Source organism: Asterias amurensis, chromosome 8 (genome assembly GCF_032118995.1).
Source record: "Asterias amurensis chromosome 8, ASM3211899v1".
Lineage (NCBI taxonomy): Eukaryota > Metazoa > Echinodermata > Asteroidea > Forcipulatida > Asteriidae > Asterias > Asterias amurensis.
Genome location: NC_092655.1, coordinates 5,028,788 through 5,050,139, shown reverse-complemented (window position 1 = coordinate 5,050,139; position 21,352 = coordinate 5,028,788). Strand labels below are relative to the sequence as shown.

Below are 21,352 nucleotides of genomic sequence, written 5' to 3'. Positions count from 1 at the left end.
ACCGATAGAAACCACTCCACCTCAGAACCAGCCCAACTCAATTAGAGATTATCATTAGGCCCTACAGGGTGTTACCGCAAACCTTACTAGATCGTAAATCACAGTTTTCCCAGCTGTCACATTTTGTTGGTAATAAGACATTGCTCTAGAATTGCCACGGTCGTGGGCCCGAGTCCCACCCGCGTATTATGCCTGTGATATGTTTTCACAGGACTCTAGAAAGTACTGAGTAAAAACCAACGACGAATATGTCACACTTTTACATAAAATGGCCTTTTGAGTCAACCAAACCCTACTGCTCTGTAGCCACATTCATTATCCGCACAAAGGTTTATCCTTGGAAAAGAACTCTATTGAAAATAAGTGATATTTGAAGGCGGTGAGTATGGATGATTTCATTAAACGCCCGACAGTTCCCCTCTCGTACTTAAAGTCAGTCACGAAAGAAATCATTTATTGCTCTCGTTGGGCAAATAGAGGCTAATAATTTGTCTCTTCCGTAACAAAACCGCTGCCATTATTGGCTTGATTAAAGCCTGCGTTTTCATAAATGCACAAATGTCATTTTGTGGGCTAGGACTAATGACTGAGTTGTGTGCCTCTCTATTGGATGGATAAGACGAGCATCGTTATGGAATAAGCGTTGTTTAGGTACAACGTCATCATTGATCAGTACATGCACCAGTTTTAATTTAACAGCAGAAATACAAAATCCTCCTGCGTGGTTGAGACACGGGAAGATACAACGAAGTGAAAAGACTTCTTATGGACATTCTGAGATGCAATAGGTTACCTAGAGAGGGCCGAAATTTAATCTAAGAACCTCTGTCTTTCCTGCGGACAAAATCAACCAACTTAAAATACATGACTAAATAGAGTAAATAACATTTTATCCCTGCGGGTACAAAAACGAATTTCATTCGTATTACGTTAGCCTCGGGATAGACGTCAAAATTAGGATCCGATATTAAAAATAACCCCTCGTGTATATTGGATTCTTTAAACAACAAAAACAAAACCAAATGTAGTCATTTCACAATTTCCCTCTCAGACTAATTCCGAATTGGCAAACTGTTTGTGTATAGACCATATTTATTCACTTAGTGTTAAAGACGAATACTGTGTCAATAAATGAAGGCCTCTATTTCACAAGCTATAGTCTTTGATTGTTGTTCAGACATAGTTTTAACTGACCCTTGCTCCGTAAACACTACACCCGCAGTCAACAATCAAAACAGGTTTCTTTTTGTTACAAATTATTTTTCGTCAGCAACGCTGCGAAAGAACTTGTGTTTTGAAGCAACATTCAAAGCCAGTTTTATAATTGTCATGTTGTTATAAATGGTGTACATAGTTGTAATTGATTCATAATGATTCAATATTGTTGGGTTTTATTCGAAAGGGGAAAGCATCTTTTCTTCATTCTGGGCCAAAGAATCTTGCCAGAAGGGATTCTTGCGTGGTGTGCCAAAATGGATTGAACTTTAAATTATGTTTGATGTATCATTTTGCTAAATGCTCCCTACACATCTTTAATTCTCTGTCATACTCAATGAACTCTTAAAACCATTTTGACGACTGTCACAATGTCTTACTTCACTCATTTCTTGTATTAAAGAGTTATTGGCCCTGGTATACGACTGATCCTTGATCATTCTATTGTTAGGATTGTTTTCCGTCTGATTTTGAACCAAAAATCATTTATTTTGATTCACTATAAGTGCCCAATTTCACAGAGCTGCTGAAGCAGAAAATATTGCTTACACATTTTCTTCTAAACAGAAATGGGAAGGATACCAGTCACGGACTGTACTTGTGACGTCGTACTTTGGCTGGTACCTTTAACCTGTTGAGCATCATTTTGTCATTATTTAGACGATTTTTGTTCTTAAGCAGCTCTATGAAATTTGGCCCAGATGTGTTACTAGGAAAACTTTTCAATCTAGTTCTCTGTAATGTTCGCAAATTAAAAAGAAGTACTTTCTTATGTTTGAGATTTGTTTTGCAATTATTTTTCAGACGTGAATGTAAGACGGCAAGAGGATCGCAGCTGGCAACACAAGATCTGCAATATTGAGGTACTCAGACGGAACAGAGAAACGTTTTCTATAGTATAACATCACTGCACCTCGTCAGGACCGAGGCAAGTTAATATCTATCATTTTATTCCATTTTATCCTTAATGGTGTATTTCCTACTTGTCGGACACAAAGTCGGAAAGTATTTAGGCAAATATAAATCAGGGGTCAGGTAGAAATATGCCATTTTGAGACAGCAAGCATCGAGTTTGAAATTTCATTGATCAGCCTTTAAGCTTGTTATTTCCCCACTGACCGGTCGACAGAGGTTCGTCTGTGACGGGCGGCTGACAGCAAGAGATCCTAGGCACATTAATACTTCGACTTTGATTATGGCAGACATCTTTTTAAAGAAAACAATGAGTTTAATAATAACTGCTGTATCGTATACTGTTAGACTATATCCGGATTGCCTTTAAAGACTTGCAGTCAATTCTACCGTTTAGAACGTCTCCACCATTTTTATTATGATTTATATTGGTTCATTAGACTTGATTTAGTCTTTGAGCTGTTTTCATATCAACAGTCATTTACCAACGCAAACAGCTCGATGAATTATTTAGACGGGTGCTTTGTGAAGTGGTACACGGAACCAATACATTGGGTTTGGTTTCCTTATACAAGCTTGATAAACGCTACTAGAATATCTTAATGTCACATCACATAAAAGTATCTGTTACATTGTGGGATAAAACTATTCTCTGAACAACGAATGGTGCTGAAGTAAATTCTAACAAGAAATAATGCATAGAAAACAAGAGAGACCATTTCGCTCATTGTGTTCCACCTAACAGAATACTCAGGTGGAATTGGAACCCATGACCCTCTTATGACACCGAGCAGATCAAACAGTTATGCCTATTTTGTAAAAGTGTTTCAGCTAGACTCTTTACTCCGAAGGCATTGAGTATGCAGCGGTTATCAATCGTACACAACATTGGTATCAAACATTTTCATCGTTCTATAAAACATTCACATTGGTTTAAAACAATACATAACATTACGTTATGCAGTTTTTACATCTGTATTGAAACATAGCGTTATGATTTACGCTGCAAAAAAAAAAAAAAAAAAAAAAAAAACCATCAAAACTATTAAGAGGAAATCACACGATAGCACCACCCCACCTTCCCGATAAGTAGAAAGTATTGACCCAAAATAGAGCCCAAATAGTACACTAAAATCAAAACCTAAAGGATCAAAATGAGCCGCAATTTCACTCAAAGTGCATTTTACTCACATTATGAGTAATTTGTCCAGATGAACTAAGTCGATCTGACGTCTTCCTGACGTCAGAATTATTCAATAAAACCTATTGGTCGAGTATCTGGGTCAATTTAGAGTGAAGGTAGAGAACATTCTTCATTTTCTGTAAGGGTGGGTTTTTGGCAAATAAAAAAAACATTTCAGAATACACTGAGGGTAGGAAAATTATCCCACGCAACTATCAAGAAATATTGACACACGAGTGTTACTAACACTGACATTGAGATCACAAAGTGACCACCGTAAATTATAGTCAAACTTGAGTCAAATGAATGGATTTTTGTAAGAAATGACGGAATCTAAAGATGTCATCGTTTGTTATAGCGACCCAAACCTCAGTAGCCGAAGAGTTCAATTTGTCTCAATACAAAACCTGACCCTCAGAAGACACTATAAACCTTTTATAATTACAATTACATCGTAGTTTCCGAACTGCCACACTTCCGGTTACTTCCGAACTAAACGGATGTATCGAACACTGCCAAAGGGGGCGGGGCATAATAAAGCCAACCTCACCCCCCCCCCAATTCAAACACAGATTGTAACAGGACTAGAACATAATCACATCACCAGAATTCTTATCTACTGGTCTTCATCAAGACACACAATGCATTTGAAGGCACTGGACACTATTGGTTACTACTCAAAATAATTGTTAGAAGAAGAACGTACTTGGTAACGAGCAATGGGGAGCTGTTGATAGTATGCAACATTGTGAGAAACGGCTCCCTCTGAAGTAACAGAGTTTCTGGGAAAAGAGTAGTTGCGGACTCAAATATTAACTGACTTCAAGCCTGAAGCCCTTTTTTAGGCATCTGAAATCTCACAAAGGGTGTTTTTTTCTAAATTCTCTTGCAATTTCGATGACCAAAATTGGGTCAAAATTATCACTGATTCGTTATTTTATGTTGGGATACACCAAGTGAGTCTACTGGGCCCAATTCCATGGCTCTGCTTACCGCCGAATTCTGCATGCGCTTACGATCGCGATTCTCCGCTTACGTGCAAGCGCCGAATTTCTGCGCTAGCCTTGTAAGCGTAGAATGCCTAGTAACGTGAAGTACGCACGCGCAGAAGCCCAAATTCGCCGCTAACCCGTGAAATACGCCTGCCGTAAGCACAGAATGTCCTGCTTCCGTAAGCGCCGATTCTGTGCTTACGGTAAGCAGAGCCATGAAATTGGGCCCTGGTCTTTGACATTTACCAAAAGCGTCCAGTGCCTTTAGTGTAGACCGAGGACAAAACATAAAAGGGAAAACAAAAGGTCTCCTCCATAAGGGAATTCGAAAGACTGGGGTTCTCCAAAAGGAGTTTCGTGTACGATGGGATGATGTCTACAGGGACAAAGAAAAGAACAAAAGATGTCTCCACGGAGATATAAAACATTGAATGCGTGTTGTAACCTCAGTGTCATACGCTTGCTAAAAATAATGGTATCCCATTCATAAAGGCCCACCTCGAAATCTGATGGATTCGAAGGATGTAAATCCGGACATACGTCATATTAGTTCGTATACATTTATTGACAATAATACTTCGCTCTGAATTATTATTCCAGTTCGTTGTTTTTTAAAAACGAAAACTGCAGGAACTTGCGTGCGCAGAGTTACGTCTTTACATCCGTCCTCTTTGTTACTTCCGATTTGCCGTTACCATAATTCGCTTACAACCGTACTCAAAGCGGTGTGCGCCTAGCCAACAATACCAGATTACGCCTACATGCAAAATTCAACACAACATAATATACGTAGTAACTTTTGTTACACACTAAAATCATTATTTACTCACTAATTATCATAATGCACGCGTAATCAATGATGGGTTTGCTATAGACGTTCACCTGTATTTTAATATACCATCCAATACACAACATACCGATAGAACTACACGCAGTGATTGCACGGTACTGCAGCGTGACGTAGCCACGAGGAGGCGTAACTTTCTCATCGCGAACAGACTACTAGCGCACCGGGGCTGTGCGATTATTGTTTCCAACACGAGGTATTTCATAGATTGGCGACAACGGACAAGCAAAGAAGACCTTATAGGCTTAGAGAGGACCACCGAGAACAGCTTGAGTTACTTTACCTGCACTCAGGTGGGAATTCATTTTCTATCAGCAAGAACACTCCTTAGTTTACAATCAGTTACAAGTGGAATATCGCTCATTTGGAAACATCAACAAGGTAAGATTGCACAAGTTTTTTGTTGTGTTTTTTTTTCTATTTAAATGAATATTGTTTTACTAACACTAAACTGAACTTTTACAGGCTAAAATTTATATTTAAAATAGTCTAGCTCCAATGGTAAGACGAATGAGTAAACAAGGAATAGATAAATATGTGCTTTGTTAGGTTTTTTTCTTCCTGTTAGAGACCGTCTTTATAAACAATTTATCAGCTTTCGTATGTTGGTTACACTTTTACAATGTTTGGTTGTTCTTTTTGGTATCGAGTTCACTTTAGTTTCGTCTGGTGACATAAAGTCGTATACATGATCATGATTTCTAAAAGTTTCAATCACAAAAGCTGGTCAGCTTTTTTTGTCCTTGACTATCTTAGTAAAACAAAATGTCCAGTGTAAAGGTGGTAGGGAAACAATACCAAAGAATGAGAGACGCGTGTTTGTAGGTTTCCTGGTGGCTTGATCCTTGTAACGAATTTCCAGCGATTTGAAGTTGCGAGTGTTTTCCGTTACCAACCCCGATTAATGTGTAACTAGCAAGATAAAACCAATAAACATGGTGGGGAAAATAAGTATTAGTAAGATTTGCGGTGACACCATGTAAGAAATCTTTTTTGTGAGTTGTGTTGGCGCTGAGAAAAGCCGGTTTGTACTGCTCGACGTTTCGATCAGCGTGCTCAGACTGTCTTCTGAACTATAGCAATAACTTGCTCCCCCTTGCACCTTATAATTCTGAACACCATGTATACCTTAGTATCAATGTGGCCCTTGTATGAAATCTAGGCTATGGTCTCATTACTTACTACTAATGTATTCTACATCATTCGTTTCCCCCTTTATGCTCATCAAGAGTTGTACTTTCTGATCTGCAAATCTCCTTCGTTAATCTTGTCGGTAACTTTGGTGATCAAACACCGTGTAACGCCTAAAATTTATTTCAATCTATGTCGTGAATAACATGAGTTTATCGCAGCTACATTCATCAGACGTAATGGTTCACGTGTTTGGTTTAAAGTATTGCTTTGCAGTCAGTGGAAGGAGGTCGTTTGAGTTAAATTGTGGAAAGATTAAATTCACCGTGCCATGTCTTTGAAGACACCAAACCATGGCGTAATATTTAGCATCTTGTTCTAGTAGGCTGTTTTTCACTTGTGATTTCTTTTTTCAGAATTTTCCATTATTTTCCGTTTTTTTTTTTTACGAAAGAAAATTTAAACCAACTTTGGAACTTTCAGGGTTATTAGAGTTGTATTTTGTTCATGTGCAATCTTTTTGTAAAGTATTGTTTCAAGGTTGACTTCGAACATTACGCATTGAAAATGGGAAATAACATTAAAACAACCAAAAAAACATAACGAAAACCACGTAAATGGATCAAGGATGTTCTCTCTATTTTACAGACTGTATAGAACTAGAAATATAGAAACTAAACTAGAACTAAACTTCGTCATATAGTTGAGACTATTGCACATTTTAATTTCAATATCAAAAAGAACTGTGAAAATAAATCTTAGAATTGTTAAATAACACACTTGGATGTGAAGTATTTGATAGAACATTTGCCTCTGTAAAATAAGAAGTATTGCCTCTACTTCCCTCAAGGGAAACCATCTTCTAAGATCCTCAACAATCTTTAAGGCGTCATACAACTTGATACTCACAACCTAAGATGATATCTTTCTTAGAGTGACATACTTTTTTCCCGAAGTGCGTTATCCTTAAAGTCCAACCTCCTTGCCCGTAGTCCTCCCCTTGAGGTCCTGGCCGAGTAGGGGAACCAATCACTTCTAATAATCACCAACCAGGGTTGGCAGATGGAGAATTGTTCCGTAACTGTTATTCGAGGGGCGAGCTTGTTTGTGAAACCCAAACTATCCCCATGTGTATTCGTCTGACAGCTATTGGTTTCATTGACATGGAGTAATATATTTAAGGGACATGTGAGTTTCTTGACTCCTCTTTCGTCAAAGATTGCTCTTTAGTTTCAATAATTTCCAGGGTAGTTCTATACACAAATAAAGCTCAGTTGGGATTCTGTATTCTTACGGCAGTTCTGAAACATCCACCTTGTTTAAATTTTATTTATTGTGAGTATTTTGATAACCCTTTAATTGCTGGTAATTGAGCTTCGGGACTTATGTTCAAGAGTCAGCCATGACCGATTTCTCATTGTACAAGAATGCAGTTACAGAAGGTGATATCAGGGAGAAGGCTCTGTCCTTTGGTGATAGTAACAAAGACGTTCTCTACGAGACATCGAATGGAGGTTGGCTGTCAAAATTGTGTCAAAGACAATTGGCTTCTTTCTTTTCTGATTGCTAATGATGAAAATAATGTTTGTTATTAAAAACTGGACTCTTATTCTGTTGTACAAAACTGCTGGGCTGGCCAGAACATTAATATAATGATATTTTTTATGCGTGACGTTTTGTTTGTATGTGATACTAAGAGTTACACATGTTTAAGTTGATATATATTATTTATACTGTAATATTTGCATAAGTTTGATAACAGAAAATCGACCAAATTCTGTTTTTGAAGCCTCTTAACTGTACCTGCATCATTGTCTCTCCTCGTCAAATCGCCCCGTGCACCCCTAACCCTGTAACTGTTGCCGGTTCTATGCATCTGATGTGTGACGTGGGGGAAACATGAATCTCAGTCATCTAAACTATATTGAAAGAACCACAATCTAGAATTAGTGCATACAAATTAATAAGTCATTTTGAGATATGTTGGACACAACACAAATACACTCATTGGTTTGAGTAAACCTTTTAAACTGTCAACCCCAAATCAAACAGTGTCGGAAAATTGGTGCCCAGCATATTGCCGTTGGTCCGCTCTCCCTGGAGAAAACCTAGTGTGGAGTTATTAAGAAGTAATTAACGTCAAATGCTTAATTCTCTCCCGTGTTTTAGATTTTAACTGGCTCGATTTCACAATCATTTTAAATACCATCAATTGAGCCTTGATAACGCTCTCGTGAGTGTTGATTTGGTCAAGCATTAAGTCTTTCAATTTTGACCTAAAAATAATTTCTCTTTTTGTTTCTGACTGCTTCGTATGCTGAATACGGAAGGAAATCCCAAAACAGAAGACGAACAATATCTCAAATAAAAATAGAATAGCACTTGGCATTTAATGTTGTGCTGCAATAAAGGCCAACGTGACTTTAATAGAAATTCACAGGATGTGAGCCAATAAGTTGTTTTTATATACGAGATGTTTTGTGAAATGTTTCTTTTTCGTTTTGGTTGAAGCTGTATACAAATTGTGATTGTGTTTCAATGAGTACATGGTTAACTTGTTGACGATTGAACTTTGGTATTAAGGTGCTGATTTATCAATCATGAATGGGGGTAAATGGGCTGGATGAGAGGACTATGGGCTAATGAAACGGGAATTTCTGCTGTGTTTCGTCTTGAAATTAAATAAAAATAAAAGGTGTTGCGATTTGTCAATCGTGAAAGGGGTAAAATTTGGGCAGGATTAAAGGAGAAGTTGCTTAGAAAGTAGTAGGGCCTAATTTCTGCTCTTTTTTGTATAGACTGACTCTACAAAGTAAAATTATACTCTCTCCAAATGGTTTTAAACCTAGGTTGAAACCATTTTCATCCTACATTTTAGACTGACTGGTCCTTATTGAAAGATGAATTGACTTCATTACTGAACTTCTACATTCAGAGCAATTAGCTCTAACTGGTGAAATACATCTCAGTTTAAAGAAGTTCGACTTGGTCAATCATAGTGCATTCAAATGGAAGGAACTCGAATTAGGACAGTTGTGGAGTTGAAATGTCGTCATCGAGACAACTAGGTTGATTGAAGGAATCTTTGCTCATAGGGGTAAACAAAATCGTAAATTTCCAAAACAATATATAGGACCTACTATAAATATCCTTGTGAAAGTGAAAAACTTGGAACAGAATATAGTATTCAGATGTCACAGTTTGGGGTTTGTTTTCATAATGATACGTGCAAGGTTTTTTTTAAGGTTTCTTTTTACCATAATTATTATTATTTGTGGGCCTGGGTCTTTCTTTTCACGCCCAGATTTTGTCCCTAATCCATACACATCATGCTTTATCTTGACACCATTTATTAAACTCAAGGGGAAATGTGGTTGAGAATATTTCACAGGGGACTTTGTACAGGAAAACAATTGTCCTTTCACACGAGATGCAGTTTGTAAAAACAAAAATGCAACAATCTAAAAACTGAGTATGGTATATAGGTATTGCTCCTGGTCTAGCTGTAGTGTTAAAAGGGGCTAAAGAATGCGGATTGTTCATAAGTGGTTCAATATTGGTTTGTGTAGTTATGAGACACAAGAGAAACTCTGCACAGGATAAATTAATACAGTTAGCAGACACTGTTTCGATATTAGGTCTTCCAAAATCATGTCAGATGGTCAAAAGCTCTCAACTCAAGCTGCAGAAATCTCAAGCTTCGGTCTTCCGAAGTTTACCTCGGTCAAAAGCCTTAAGAAAATGAAGAAGATGAATTGTGTTAAAGAACATTTGACACTATAAGTCATTCCCGAGTTCTGAATCAATCCACATTAGGGTGTAGAAGTCCTGAACGGCGGTTGAGCTGATGATCGGTGTTTCTGGTTTTAGGTTTCCGGTTTTGTTAGTATTTCTTTAGAGTTTGTGTAGAATTGTAGCGCTGGAGATGAAACTAAACATTGGGGAACATCTCTGGAGGTTTGGGCATTTTGGGCGAAGAAAAATAATGCCCTCAAGAAGTTAACATGTTGTGGCTTCTGTAAGAAGAAACCTTTGCTGAACTGTCAAGTGATTAAGTAGTGACTTGAAGGGTTGGGAAAACAATTTTCGAAACATTTCACTTAACCCGTGATTTGTTCGTTAACATAATTGGCAGTTTAAAGGTATTTTAATAAAGACCTACATGCTGTTTCAATCACTTATTATCGAGTAAATACTGACAATTAAATAAGATTTATTAACTGAACCTAAATATAAAAAAAATGGGGGGGGGGTGCATTCTGCTGTTTATCAAACACTTATAAATGAAATTACTACAAAACATATCAAGAGAGTTTTGAATTCACCATCTTATTTGTGTTTGATTTTATTCTCCTTAAACTATGTTTTAGGTGGGGATTTACCGAACAAAATAGTTGACAAATAATTGTATTTATTAGCTGTCCTAAAAAAAAACTAGGGTATAATAGGTATTGCAAATAAAATAAGGATCGTTTGAGTTGTTCTCAGCAACATCACTGGAAAGTAAAAAATTATGAGTAAATTTAAATTTTTCCTTTTACTGTCGCATTTTATAAGGTCTTGAAATGTTTTTCATTAAGGGTCAATAATTGATCTATATTCGAATCGGTAGTTTCTTTGAACCAGGGCATTTTTTTTTTTTTAAATATACTATAGCGACTATCATAACCTGCCTACATCCAAACCACAGAAAACTCAAGCAACGGAAGCTAAATGCAGCTAAAAAAAAAGACATTTTAAATTTGTTCCGATTGAATGATCGCTAAATGGTGTAGTTGAGTATTGTATTGCACTCGAACAAAAAGCATTCCGCAAACCCCCTGTGTCTTGAGATTTATTCTCGATGCGAAGCTTTCATCATGGTAGACATTAATACCCGTAGGCGGGGATGTATATTTAGTCAAAGAACTCCACATCCATCTCCCTTTTCTTTCTTTTTTACCAATCAAGAGAAACTGAACAGAATTGTCTGTTTCAGCTGTTTGTGAATTTTAAAGTGAAAATGTCAAGTTAGTTTAATATGTCATGTGGTCACAACTCAAATTATATGTTTGTTTTTCTTTTTGGTACATCAATATTAACCCAGTCTATATTTAAAGGGTCTGTGTGACTTTTGTAGGACAAAAAACACAATGTCCACAGATTTACACTAAACTTACACAGTTTGAAGATAATGACAGTAGAAAGCTTCCCTGAAAATATTACCTGCTGAGGTGCTGTAGTTTTTGGAAAATGAGTATGACAAGTATCACAATGGAAAATGAGTATGACAATGTCATGAAAATAATTTTCGTCTCATGAGACGAAAAAATTATTTTCATAATTTACAAACGTAACTTCATGACATTGTTTTACTCATTTACTCAAAAACTACAGCACCTCAGTAAGTACAATTTGAAGGGAAGCTTCCCACTATTATTATCTTCAAATCCTGTAAGTTTAATGTAAACCTATGGACATTTTGAAAAGGTACCCAAATCCTTTAAGTCATAATGGTACATTTGTAATTACCAATCATTACGTTTGGTAATTACTCTTAAAATTACTAGCAGTAACAACTTTTGGTTACAAGCCTATAGACCTTTCTTTTGCAACGTCACAGCCCGAGTTTTTGCCAACCCAGATTGGAAAACTATGGAAAGCCGTAAGTGCAAATTAAGAAAAGATCGCTATTTTTTGTAACAATGTAACCAAATTTGTTGATTTTGTTAAAAACAAAACAAATAATTATGAGAAGTATTTTATTTAATTGAAAGTTTGCAGAAAATGCTGAATTTGGTTAAAACATATGTTTTTAAGATTTAGTGTTTTACTAACATTCGGCCGACCATGCCAACCAAGGCGGTTTGTTTATCAACAAAAGAAAGGTCTTTAGCAGACATCGATACTAAGCATTTTGAGAAATATTTCACTTCGAAGTTATGTACATGTGAAATGATATCAGTTGTTTAGCCCAAAAATTTGAATCTGAGAAGCGTTACTGTCAGTAAAGCTCTTAAGATTGTGTATTGCTTTGAGGGATTATTCTTCCTGGGTAGGCATTCACCACGGATTTTCGACGAAACTAAGTTTCATTAAAAGGTCAGTGTTGTTGTGTACATAAGTTAAAACAATCGAACGGTTCCAAAACTTTGCCTTTAAATTAGAAGAACGAAACATAGTGCATGTCAGTCATTAAGTCTTGCGATCTTGGAGATTTCTAGAAAGACCTTCTTTGGGGTTTCCTTTGTGGTGGATGCTCCCCCTTCCCAACTTCATGAGGGATCAAGAATGAGCAAATCTCGACATGATTCCGACCTCGGTCGACGAGAGAGAGAGAGATGTCCATTTTGTGTTCAGTATGCAAACACAAAGGCTCGTGAGCTGTGTAGTTTTCTAAACGTATTTAAACAACATAGCACTTATTGACAGTCAGACCATGTATTTATTCAGGAGAAGAAAAAAAGTGACTGTAATACGACTGGACTTGAGTCTTATTAGGTTCGGTATTGTGTTTCTAAACCTAAATCAGTTTTGGGTAACAGTCCAGTATTTTCCTGCAAACAATCCTCTATGGAATCGATATTTTGGACAAGAAGACTCCAGTTAAATTGTCTCTCTTTTCAGGGTAATTCGTTAGACGTCAAACCGCAGTCAGAGAAATGTTGTTGGTTTATTCTCCAATTTGAAAAAAGTTTAAGTTTGGGAGTGTCATTTGCATATGTTTGTTTGTTATTTTGCTAGTTTTTGTTTTGTTTTGTGTTTTCTAATTTTGTTTGTTAGTGGTTTGTTGATTACGGGTGTTTTGATACTCGCTTCTTTCCTTCGTGTTTTGAAATATTATTAGGCCTACTCAGGCCTATATCTTGGCTCTTTCTAGTTTTTATCTGTTTTTCTAAATTATTTTGTTTTGTGTTTTTGGTGACTGGTGTTGTTGTACTCTTTTCCTTGGTGTTTTGTACTCGCTTCTTTCCTTGGTGTTTTTTCCTTCATGTTTTGGAAATATTATTAGCCTATTTCTTAGTTTGTATCTGGCACTGAATTTCTTAAAGCCCATATATTTTTCTTTGGGTAGTTAATATCAATATTCTTGTTGGGCACTAAGTATGGCGGTATCTTTATTGTATGTGACATGATTACCAATAACCAACAATACATGACGATTGGCTGTTTCTACTTTCACGGTTATCGTGCAGGCCTTTAGGGTCGCTTAGTATGTGATATGAATTAACAACCATTAACACGAGTTGAATCTAAGTGCCTCACCTGCTTTAGAAAGAAAGATCTACCATCACCAGAGGGAGGGAGGTTGTCACAAAGAATACCTCAATCCCTAAGGAGCGTTCAAGCCAACTGCTGTTTACTGTTAACGTAGCCTACAACTCACCTCTATCATTGCTCTTCACATTACACAAGCCGTGCATCGAATAGCCGTTGGGTTTCTGTGCCACGTCCCAAATTGTCAGTTACATTTGGTGTTAATGTTATTATAATTGATGTTTCAATTAGAGTTAAATGCATTAAGAGAGACCATTACGCCATTGCATTAGCCACACCGGGTCGATACACCAAACACCCTAAGACGACCAAAATGCAATTGATTCTTTCTATATTTCACGCGATGGGGACTTAAAGGCAAACATCATCGTTGGCCATTTTAATGCACTTTGTCCCTAGGGACATGTTAAGGTAGCCTCATCTGAGATCTGTGTTGTACACCGAGGATTAATGTTGCCTGACAGCGCGAAGCATCATGGGTAATTGGTAGAATGAAACAAGATGAGTTACCTGAGGGGCCCACTCGTTGTGAACATCTTCTAGGGGGTCCGTCAAAGGACGTCATTGACAACACTCTATGAAACTGTGTCAGCCCCTTTTTGATAAATGTCTATTGTCTGATAAGTTGCTCTTGGCAATTGCTAGAAAAGTTTCAAGATAACTTTCAGATCAAACGGAACTTGAACACGAATGAGAGGCAAATGATTTGACATTCATTCTATATAGATAGATAAAATGGTCTATAAAAAGAGTCCTCGCAGCACAAAGGCATACACAAAATTGTGTTTTTATTGAGATTTATGTCGTCGTGAAACTGCAATATTTTCGGTTTTCCAGTTATTGATAAGATGCTGCTTTACCAATATCTTCCACAATGCCATGACTGGTTGGCTTTGTACCGAGGGCATGTCAAATTCGACGGACAATTTCAGATGAACAAATTAAGTTAACCCTCTGGAAGAAACTTCCCGCATTTTCCATCACCGTAATGGAGAAATTCGCACAATTGCTACCCTGTAATGTGGAATAGATTTGTAGGTAACAAATGGTTGTACTCAGTTTATTCGTTTATGGTAAGATATTTTACCCATATTTTACACTTTCAACTTATAAAAAGGGTCACATGTGACATTTTCAAATGTGTCAATGTGATCTAAATTATTTAGATATTATGTTGTATGGTTTTCGTTTCCTAGGTTTGTCGTGTTTTATTATTTTCAAATCTGTGTACTACGCTTTTTGTAAGAATGTTGTCGATTAATTTTCTTCTGCGCAAAGATAAACAGAAGAATTCCACGGCAAGCAGAACCATAACTTTGAACCCAGTTGCGTCTTCAGTTAAAATATATCTTTCCTGAGTAGAACTCCGGTGCATCGATCGCGGTATTAACGTAGTCGTTTTGAATATTAAGTCGTAACCTGTTTTTAAAAAAAAATTATGTGGGTTTAAAGCATGTATCCCACTGAATACGTAATAATATTTGAATGTAGATGTTGGATGGTATCTAAATCACGTAACGTTAATCCAGTGAGAACCTTCTTAAAGATCTACATAAATTATGACGTACATTGCAGGTGTCCTTCCACCCCATCAGAGCAATCGGTACCTAGCCTCTCTGATGCTTAGATTACACCGCAAAGCTCCTGGGCGCCAGCCTAATTCAGTGACCTCATCTCACACGCTTCACTCACTGTCGCCATTTTGTTATTCCTTTTTAAAACAAACGGGACCCATTGAACCGTATTAGGAATTCCTTTAAATCATGTTTTTTTTTTAAACCTCACTGCAGAAGTAAGCCAGCGCGATGGTAGCTTTGGCGATAACTGTGAAAATAATATCGCTAGAAGATAGTTTATATTTACAACACATGATAACCTACCGGCCTATTTTACTCGCTTCCTACATCAGATGACGAAGTAACAAGACACGCAGGGTAATAATTACTTCATTGTCGCATTGCGGCCGCACGCAATTAAGATGTTCCCGCTATCATTTTATTGTATATTTTGCATTCGATTCTCGGTGTCAGATGACGAATAAAAATCTTACCATTTCCACCCTTTAGGGAGTCTTTCCAAAAAACAGAAGGCTTGGTAATTTATGTAAAGAGGAAAAATAAATAGAGTTCTCTGACATTTGATGGTTTAATGTAAAGTGGGCTGGAGCTCCGTAACGCGTATCAAGTAACGTAGACATCCTTGGGATACCAGTTGGTTTTGTGTGCTATCCTCAAACCCTATGGGTGTAAAATCACTCGCGCTTTTACCTTGAAGATTGGGAAATAAGACCTGTTTTAAACGGCGACAACTGATCAAATAGCAGCATATTGTGGGTTTATTTCGTAATTTCTACACCCTTTGAAAACATTGACTCTGCCGCTATCGGAGGAAGAGACCGCAGTAAGAAAACATGGGTATATAGGAGTTATAGATCAAAACTCCATTAGTCAAAGGTGGAATCAATTAATTCTAGGGAATTTAATCTTGTGTTTTTGGTTCAGTTACTGCTGGGTATTATACCTAGGTGATGTACATTGGGTGTATTGATGCTACACTGAATCCAAAACCTTCCTTCCTGTTGTCTCTGCGATCATCTTAAAGTCTCGGGCTACATCTCTGTACCGGTATCTCTCAGTATCTGGATGTAGATTCCTTTAAGAAAACAAGCAAATCGCATTTTGCACTTTGTGTGTTAGTCAAGCATGTATAAATAAACCAAAGGATACCGTGCCGTGTGCTTTGATAGAGAAAGATACCCTTCGGTAAATATCTTAATAAAGGATAATATTCCCAATACTTTTATCTGTCCGAATTGTCAAACAAAATTATCTTGTTATCATCTCACGTTCACATGAATCAATCCGTTTCCAACGCAGCTACTTTTTTCCCCTCATCTTTCTCATGTTTCGCTCCTAACTATAATCTCGTCGTTATATTGACTTTACTCTAAGCGAACATTTTTCAACCGACATTTTGTAACTGTAACTAAAGTGCATCCAAGTTATTTTTATTGGTCCAATATTTGGTTAATTGCCTGGGTACGAACAGCTGGCCCCGGCCCTCTTAGGGTTGCCTGGCCGTAACAGTCTTAACTTCCTCTTAATGTAGATCTTATTTCTCATGTTGAACGCAATGTAAGGTGGGCAGAATGTAGTGTATTGTCTTAGATAAGACGTTGATTGCGTCTCGGTAAACTTCTTCATTGTATCGACATATCATCAATATGCCTATAAGACTCAAGCATTTAGTGGATTACACTGCAAAGGGTATTATTTGACAATTTGAGTAAAGCCCACTTTATACTTCTTGCGAAAGCGAGCGAAAGCTCGCAACAATAAATTGGCAAAGTGTTCATCGCATGCGAAACGGCAAGTTATTTAGTTTTTATTTCTAAGTGTTTTTCTTATCATTGCCTTTTGTATGGTGCTTTAAACGAGAAAAGGTTATTCACATGTTTGTCAGTTTACTATCAGCTGTCGTAAACATTTTCTTCATCTATCTTTAGCTTTTTTAGAGAGCCATTTTGTTCTTCGTGGCTCCCGGGGATTGGAGTTATCCGATTGAAATTAATGAATTACTACTATTTCAGAATATTTGACCAAAGTGGTATTTTGGGGACGTAGTTGAAGTCATGGTATGCAAGCAGTTTGCAGAAATCGAACGTGACGTAAACGTCTTAGAGTAATTATTCACATTATGCAAATTGTTGTTAAGTAAGTTACACTTAAGATCTGCATAATGTGAATAATTATTCTTAAACGTTTATTTCACGTCCGAATTCCTACTTTGGCACCATGACTTCAACTACGTACCCAAAATACCGCTTGCCAAATTTCCCAACAGAGTTAATCATGTCAAACTTCAAATAATACTTTGAACGGAAACATCTCTAAAATGCACCCAGCCCCGGGGGCCACGAAGTCAAAAGTGGCTCCCTAAAGAAGCTAAAGACAGAATATGAAACATTAAAATGTATTGGTCATAGGCGAATGTACATTGTCTCTCGTTGATACACCCTGGACGCTTCAACAAAAAGGAATCTAAGAGTATAACTTCATGTCTTAGCGCGAGTGCAGTTGTTTCGATGTGAAGCGTTTTACCTCTTTCTTATCACGTATGTGGCTTATCTCTATACCCAATCATTATGTAATTTATACTTTTAATATCAAAGTAAACTTGACAAAAGTTGTATAAAAGTATAATATTATACTTACACACTATTATGTAGCTCAAACTTGATCATGGAGTTGTGTATTTGAGTTGGCTACTTTTTTACATAAATCGTGTAATACTTTACACAATCTTTTTGCCCCCTTATTTTTCAATTTATTCTGTGTGTTTAATAGTCAGCTACCGTCCAAGATTCGTATCTTGTCTGACCTTGGGCCTATTACACATAAATTATGTTTGAAAGTCCCGTCTTAATCCCGGAGTTTTAGAAGAAACATGGAACCATTACTTTCGTCTGGGATGACTGACATTAAATGTTGTTGACGGTGAACAAAAATACTGACCACGACTGACAGTAACTCCTTAAGCCGTTGACGGTTGAAAAAAATGGTGGAACGACTGACATTAACTCCATAAAGTCTGCTGACTGCTGACGCTGAAAGAATTATTTTCGGATATCGAGTAATATTTAAGAGTTTGCCTCATAGAGAAAAAGTCTTTATCAAAATCAGTCGATAACCTTAATTCTCTTCAACTTGTTTTTCTAAACATTAAAATAAAACAAATAAAGGATATATTCTTCTCCTTCATTATTGATACCTTAATATAGTTAAACCACCTTATTATCGTAGCTTTAATATTTCAGTCTTTATGAATCGTGAAACCAAGTTGTAACCTTTGATGAATTCCCATCACGGACTCTTGTCATCCAATAAAACACTGAATCAATTGATAATTAATTACTTTACCATCTAGTCAATTATTACAAACAGGTAGATCTACGTGTCAAAGCTCATAAATTATAACACAGTAAACTAATCGTGCTTCACATTGATGAGAGCCAAGGCCTGTCAGTTCCTCATACAGTCAGTATTAAAGCTATTATAATTCGAGATAGCTGTATCAATGACAGCTTCATTCTCTCGAGCCCTGTTGCAGTTTTTGTCGATAAATTTCACTCCTGGAGTCGATCTTTATTTGATGATTTGTTTTACAGCTAAGGTGTCATAACTGGATTGACACGAAAACAAGTCAATCCCAGTTGAAATGAAGAGTCGCCCTCATAAATCAAATTAGGCACGAACTCATTTGTTTTCTTAAAGACAAGACAAGGCCTGACACTTCACGGAGGCAATGAAGGCGGTTGCCTCAATGCCCCATGTCATTGCCTTGGTGCCTTTGAGATGCTCCAGTAGAAATTTACAATTTCCCTTTAGGATGCCTTTTACCAAGGAGAAAATTCCTTGGTGCTCTTTAAAAAACGAAGCATACAGTTTTGCAAGACCCTCAATTTAAATAAAATTTGACCTGAACAAAATGTATTCTTCTAAAACTCCCCATTGTTTTTGTCAACCTTTCTAAAGAAACTGAAGACAATGATATCCTCGACGGATGTTGGGTGTCTTTGACGGCTAGAGCGATTTGCAGTTCATGAGTAGAACTACCCATGTCACGAACATCACATATAGGACAAGGTGTCATATCTATGTCAAAGACTTCTTCTGATGGATTTCCTTCGATTTAACTGTCACTCCTCGGAACAGCGTGTGAGACGCTGCCGAGACGCTATACCGAGGGGTGAACTGTATACATACCTAGCTTTTAATCATTCCAATCCGTTATAATTACTCGGTTGTGGGCTCCTTTTTTTCTTCACCCAAACTTGTGAGGAAAATAAGAGGTGCAAGGGCGGAAACAATGACAGGAAAATCGAATAAGAAGGAAATGTGACGAACCGGATCCAATTAAGAAGGTGACGTAGTACGAAGGGTTTACGGGGTGAGATTCGGGTTGAAAGTCTTGATGATGCAAAGATTAAAAGGACTTGTTTTCATGGGCGACTTAAAATGCGAGTTCTCTAAAGATACAGCAGATGTCTTTACACTTCTCTTCTTATATTTGTAAGACAGTGAAGATGGGTTCAAGCAAGTAAAGCATCTTTAGGTGACGTCATTGGTTTTGGCAGTGACGTCATTTTAAAGTTGGTTTATTAATCACAGGTCGGTGAGTTCCGGACATTTACGATTCACGGAACTGAAAACTAATCCGGTGGAAGTTACTGCATGTTCGTCATTCAGTGGTGGATGACCATACCTTAATCACGGTGTGACAGTCATCGTCGGGTTACCTGTATACAGTGACAATGACTGTACAGATTCTTATTACTTGGGTACCAGGCTGTTTGTAAAGACAATGTTATGCTACCAATAAAAACACAATTTTGTTCAAGTACTGTAGTGATTGCTTTTTGTAATACGTAACTAAAAACTCAGTTTTTGCACCATTCATTCATTTATTGGTCATATTGGTTTAACAATGATATTCTAAGAATTTATTGAAGTTAAAATTGCATACTCTTCTAAAACTACCAGGTATGACGTCACATATTACGTCATTCGCCGCTGTAACTTTCAGGGTTGTTCAGTTTGCCTCCAAAAAGTCTCTCTAAACTGGGTCTCAACGCAATAAACTGCTATTCGTTTAGTTTGACCAATCAGTCGTGATGACATGTTCAATAATGATGGGGGTCGATACTTCCCATTTTGCGACTCCCAATAGAACGATACCGAGTAATTGTTAGCAACCAGTACCGATCGAATTCGGCGCAGCGAACAAAACGTAATTGCAGCAGCATGCGTGGTGCTCTCGTTCCACCAGGCGTATACAATACGAGGTTTAACAAAGAAACATCCACATAAAACTCAAATGATGTTACGTCTTTGAATGCACATTTATGGATTGCTCCTGCGTTTTTTCCGATTCTTGGCGGGAACTGGGTCTGTTTTTGTTGCAGTTAAAACAAAAAACGGGTGAGCGAGAGGAGAGTAATATTAGTTGCTATAGAGACAGGTAACCGACGGTTAACCGTAAGTTTCGACCGTTGTTTGAACGTCCTTCAAAATGCTATAGCCGACTTTTTACGATCTCGGTATAAACACCAGACCTCGGAGTGATAGACGAAAGCATGTAATTTACTTACAGAACTACTTTTGAATTACTCCATCTATGACAAAAATCTAAAAAGGATTGCGTCAAGTAATGCTTCATTTTTTACTTTTGACAACCGCGTTTGTAAAAGATGTGGTGGCACTTTAATAAACTGGGGACATGTCATCGAGGGTTTGAATCTTAATGAATAAGTTGAATGATAAATTGAATTTAGATATGAGTCCATCCAACATACTCATGTAAACTTCATATCAGGCAGAAGAACTGTTGCAAATATTCAATCAGAGTTCGATGTTGAATTTGATGGAATAACTGGATTTGTCTTGAATATGAACGCTCTTGCTTTCTTACCCATCAGATGATAACAGTACATCCAATGATCTCAAATTAATGCCAGCAAATCATTCACAAAACCCTTGTAATAAAGACCCAGCAGGTCTTTAAATGACCGTTCGATTCCAGTATTTAATGTAGTCTAGTATAAATATTGACTGAATCCCTGCGTTACAAACCTGAACCCCTGCTCACACACCGCTCAAATCACATGCACGAAAACCCATGTAGAAAGTAAATAGATTCAGTATCACTGTGATGATGTTGTGATCACCTTTCTGTACAGCTTACCATAGAGAAAGCACCTAACCTATAGACAAGATGTAAGTGATATTAATCACCACCTGTCACTTCTAAGGAGGT

The 21,352-nt window shown here is 37.3% G+C and overlaps 1 protein-coding gene across 1 annotated transcript in view; it reads left to right on the top strand.

Moving 5' to 3' along the window:
- The first annotated feature begins 5,358 nt into the window (after positions 1–5,358).
- Positions 5,359–21,352, top strand: part of LOC139940646 (uncharacterized) — a 37,683-nt gene continuing 21,689 nt past the window's right edge. The window contains exon 1 of the mRNA XM_071936997.1: positions 5,359–5,530. The gene's annotated coding sequence lies outside the window, so the exon portion shown is untranslated. The remainder of the gene's footprint in view (positions 5,531–21,352) is intronic.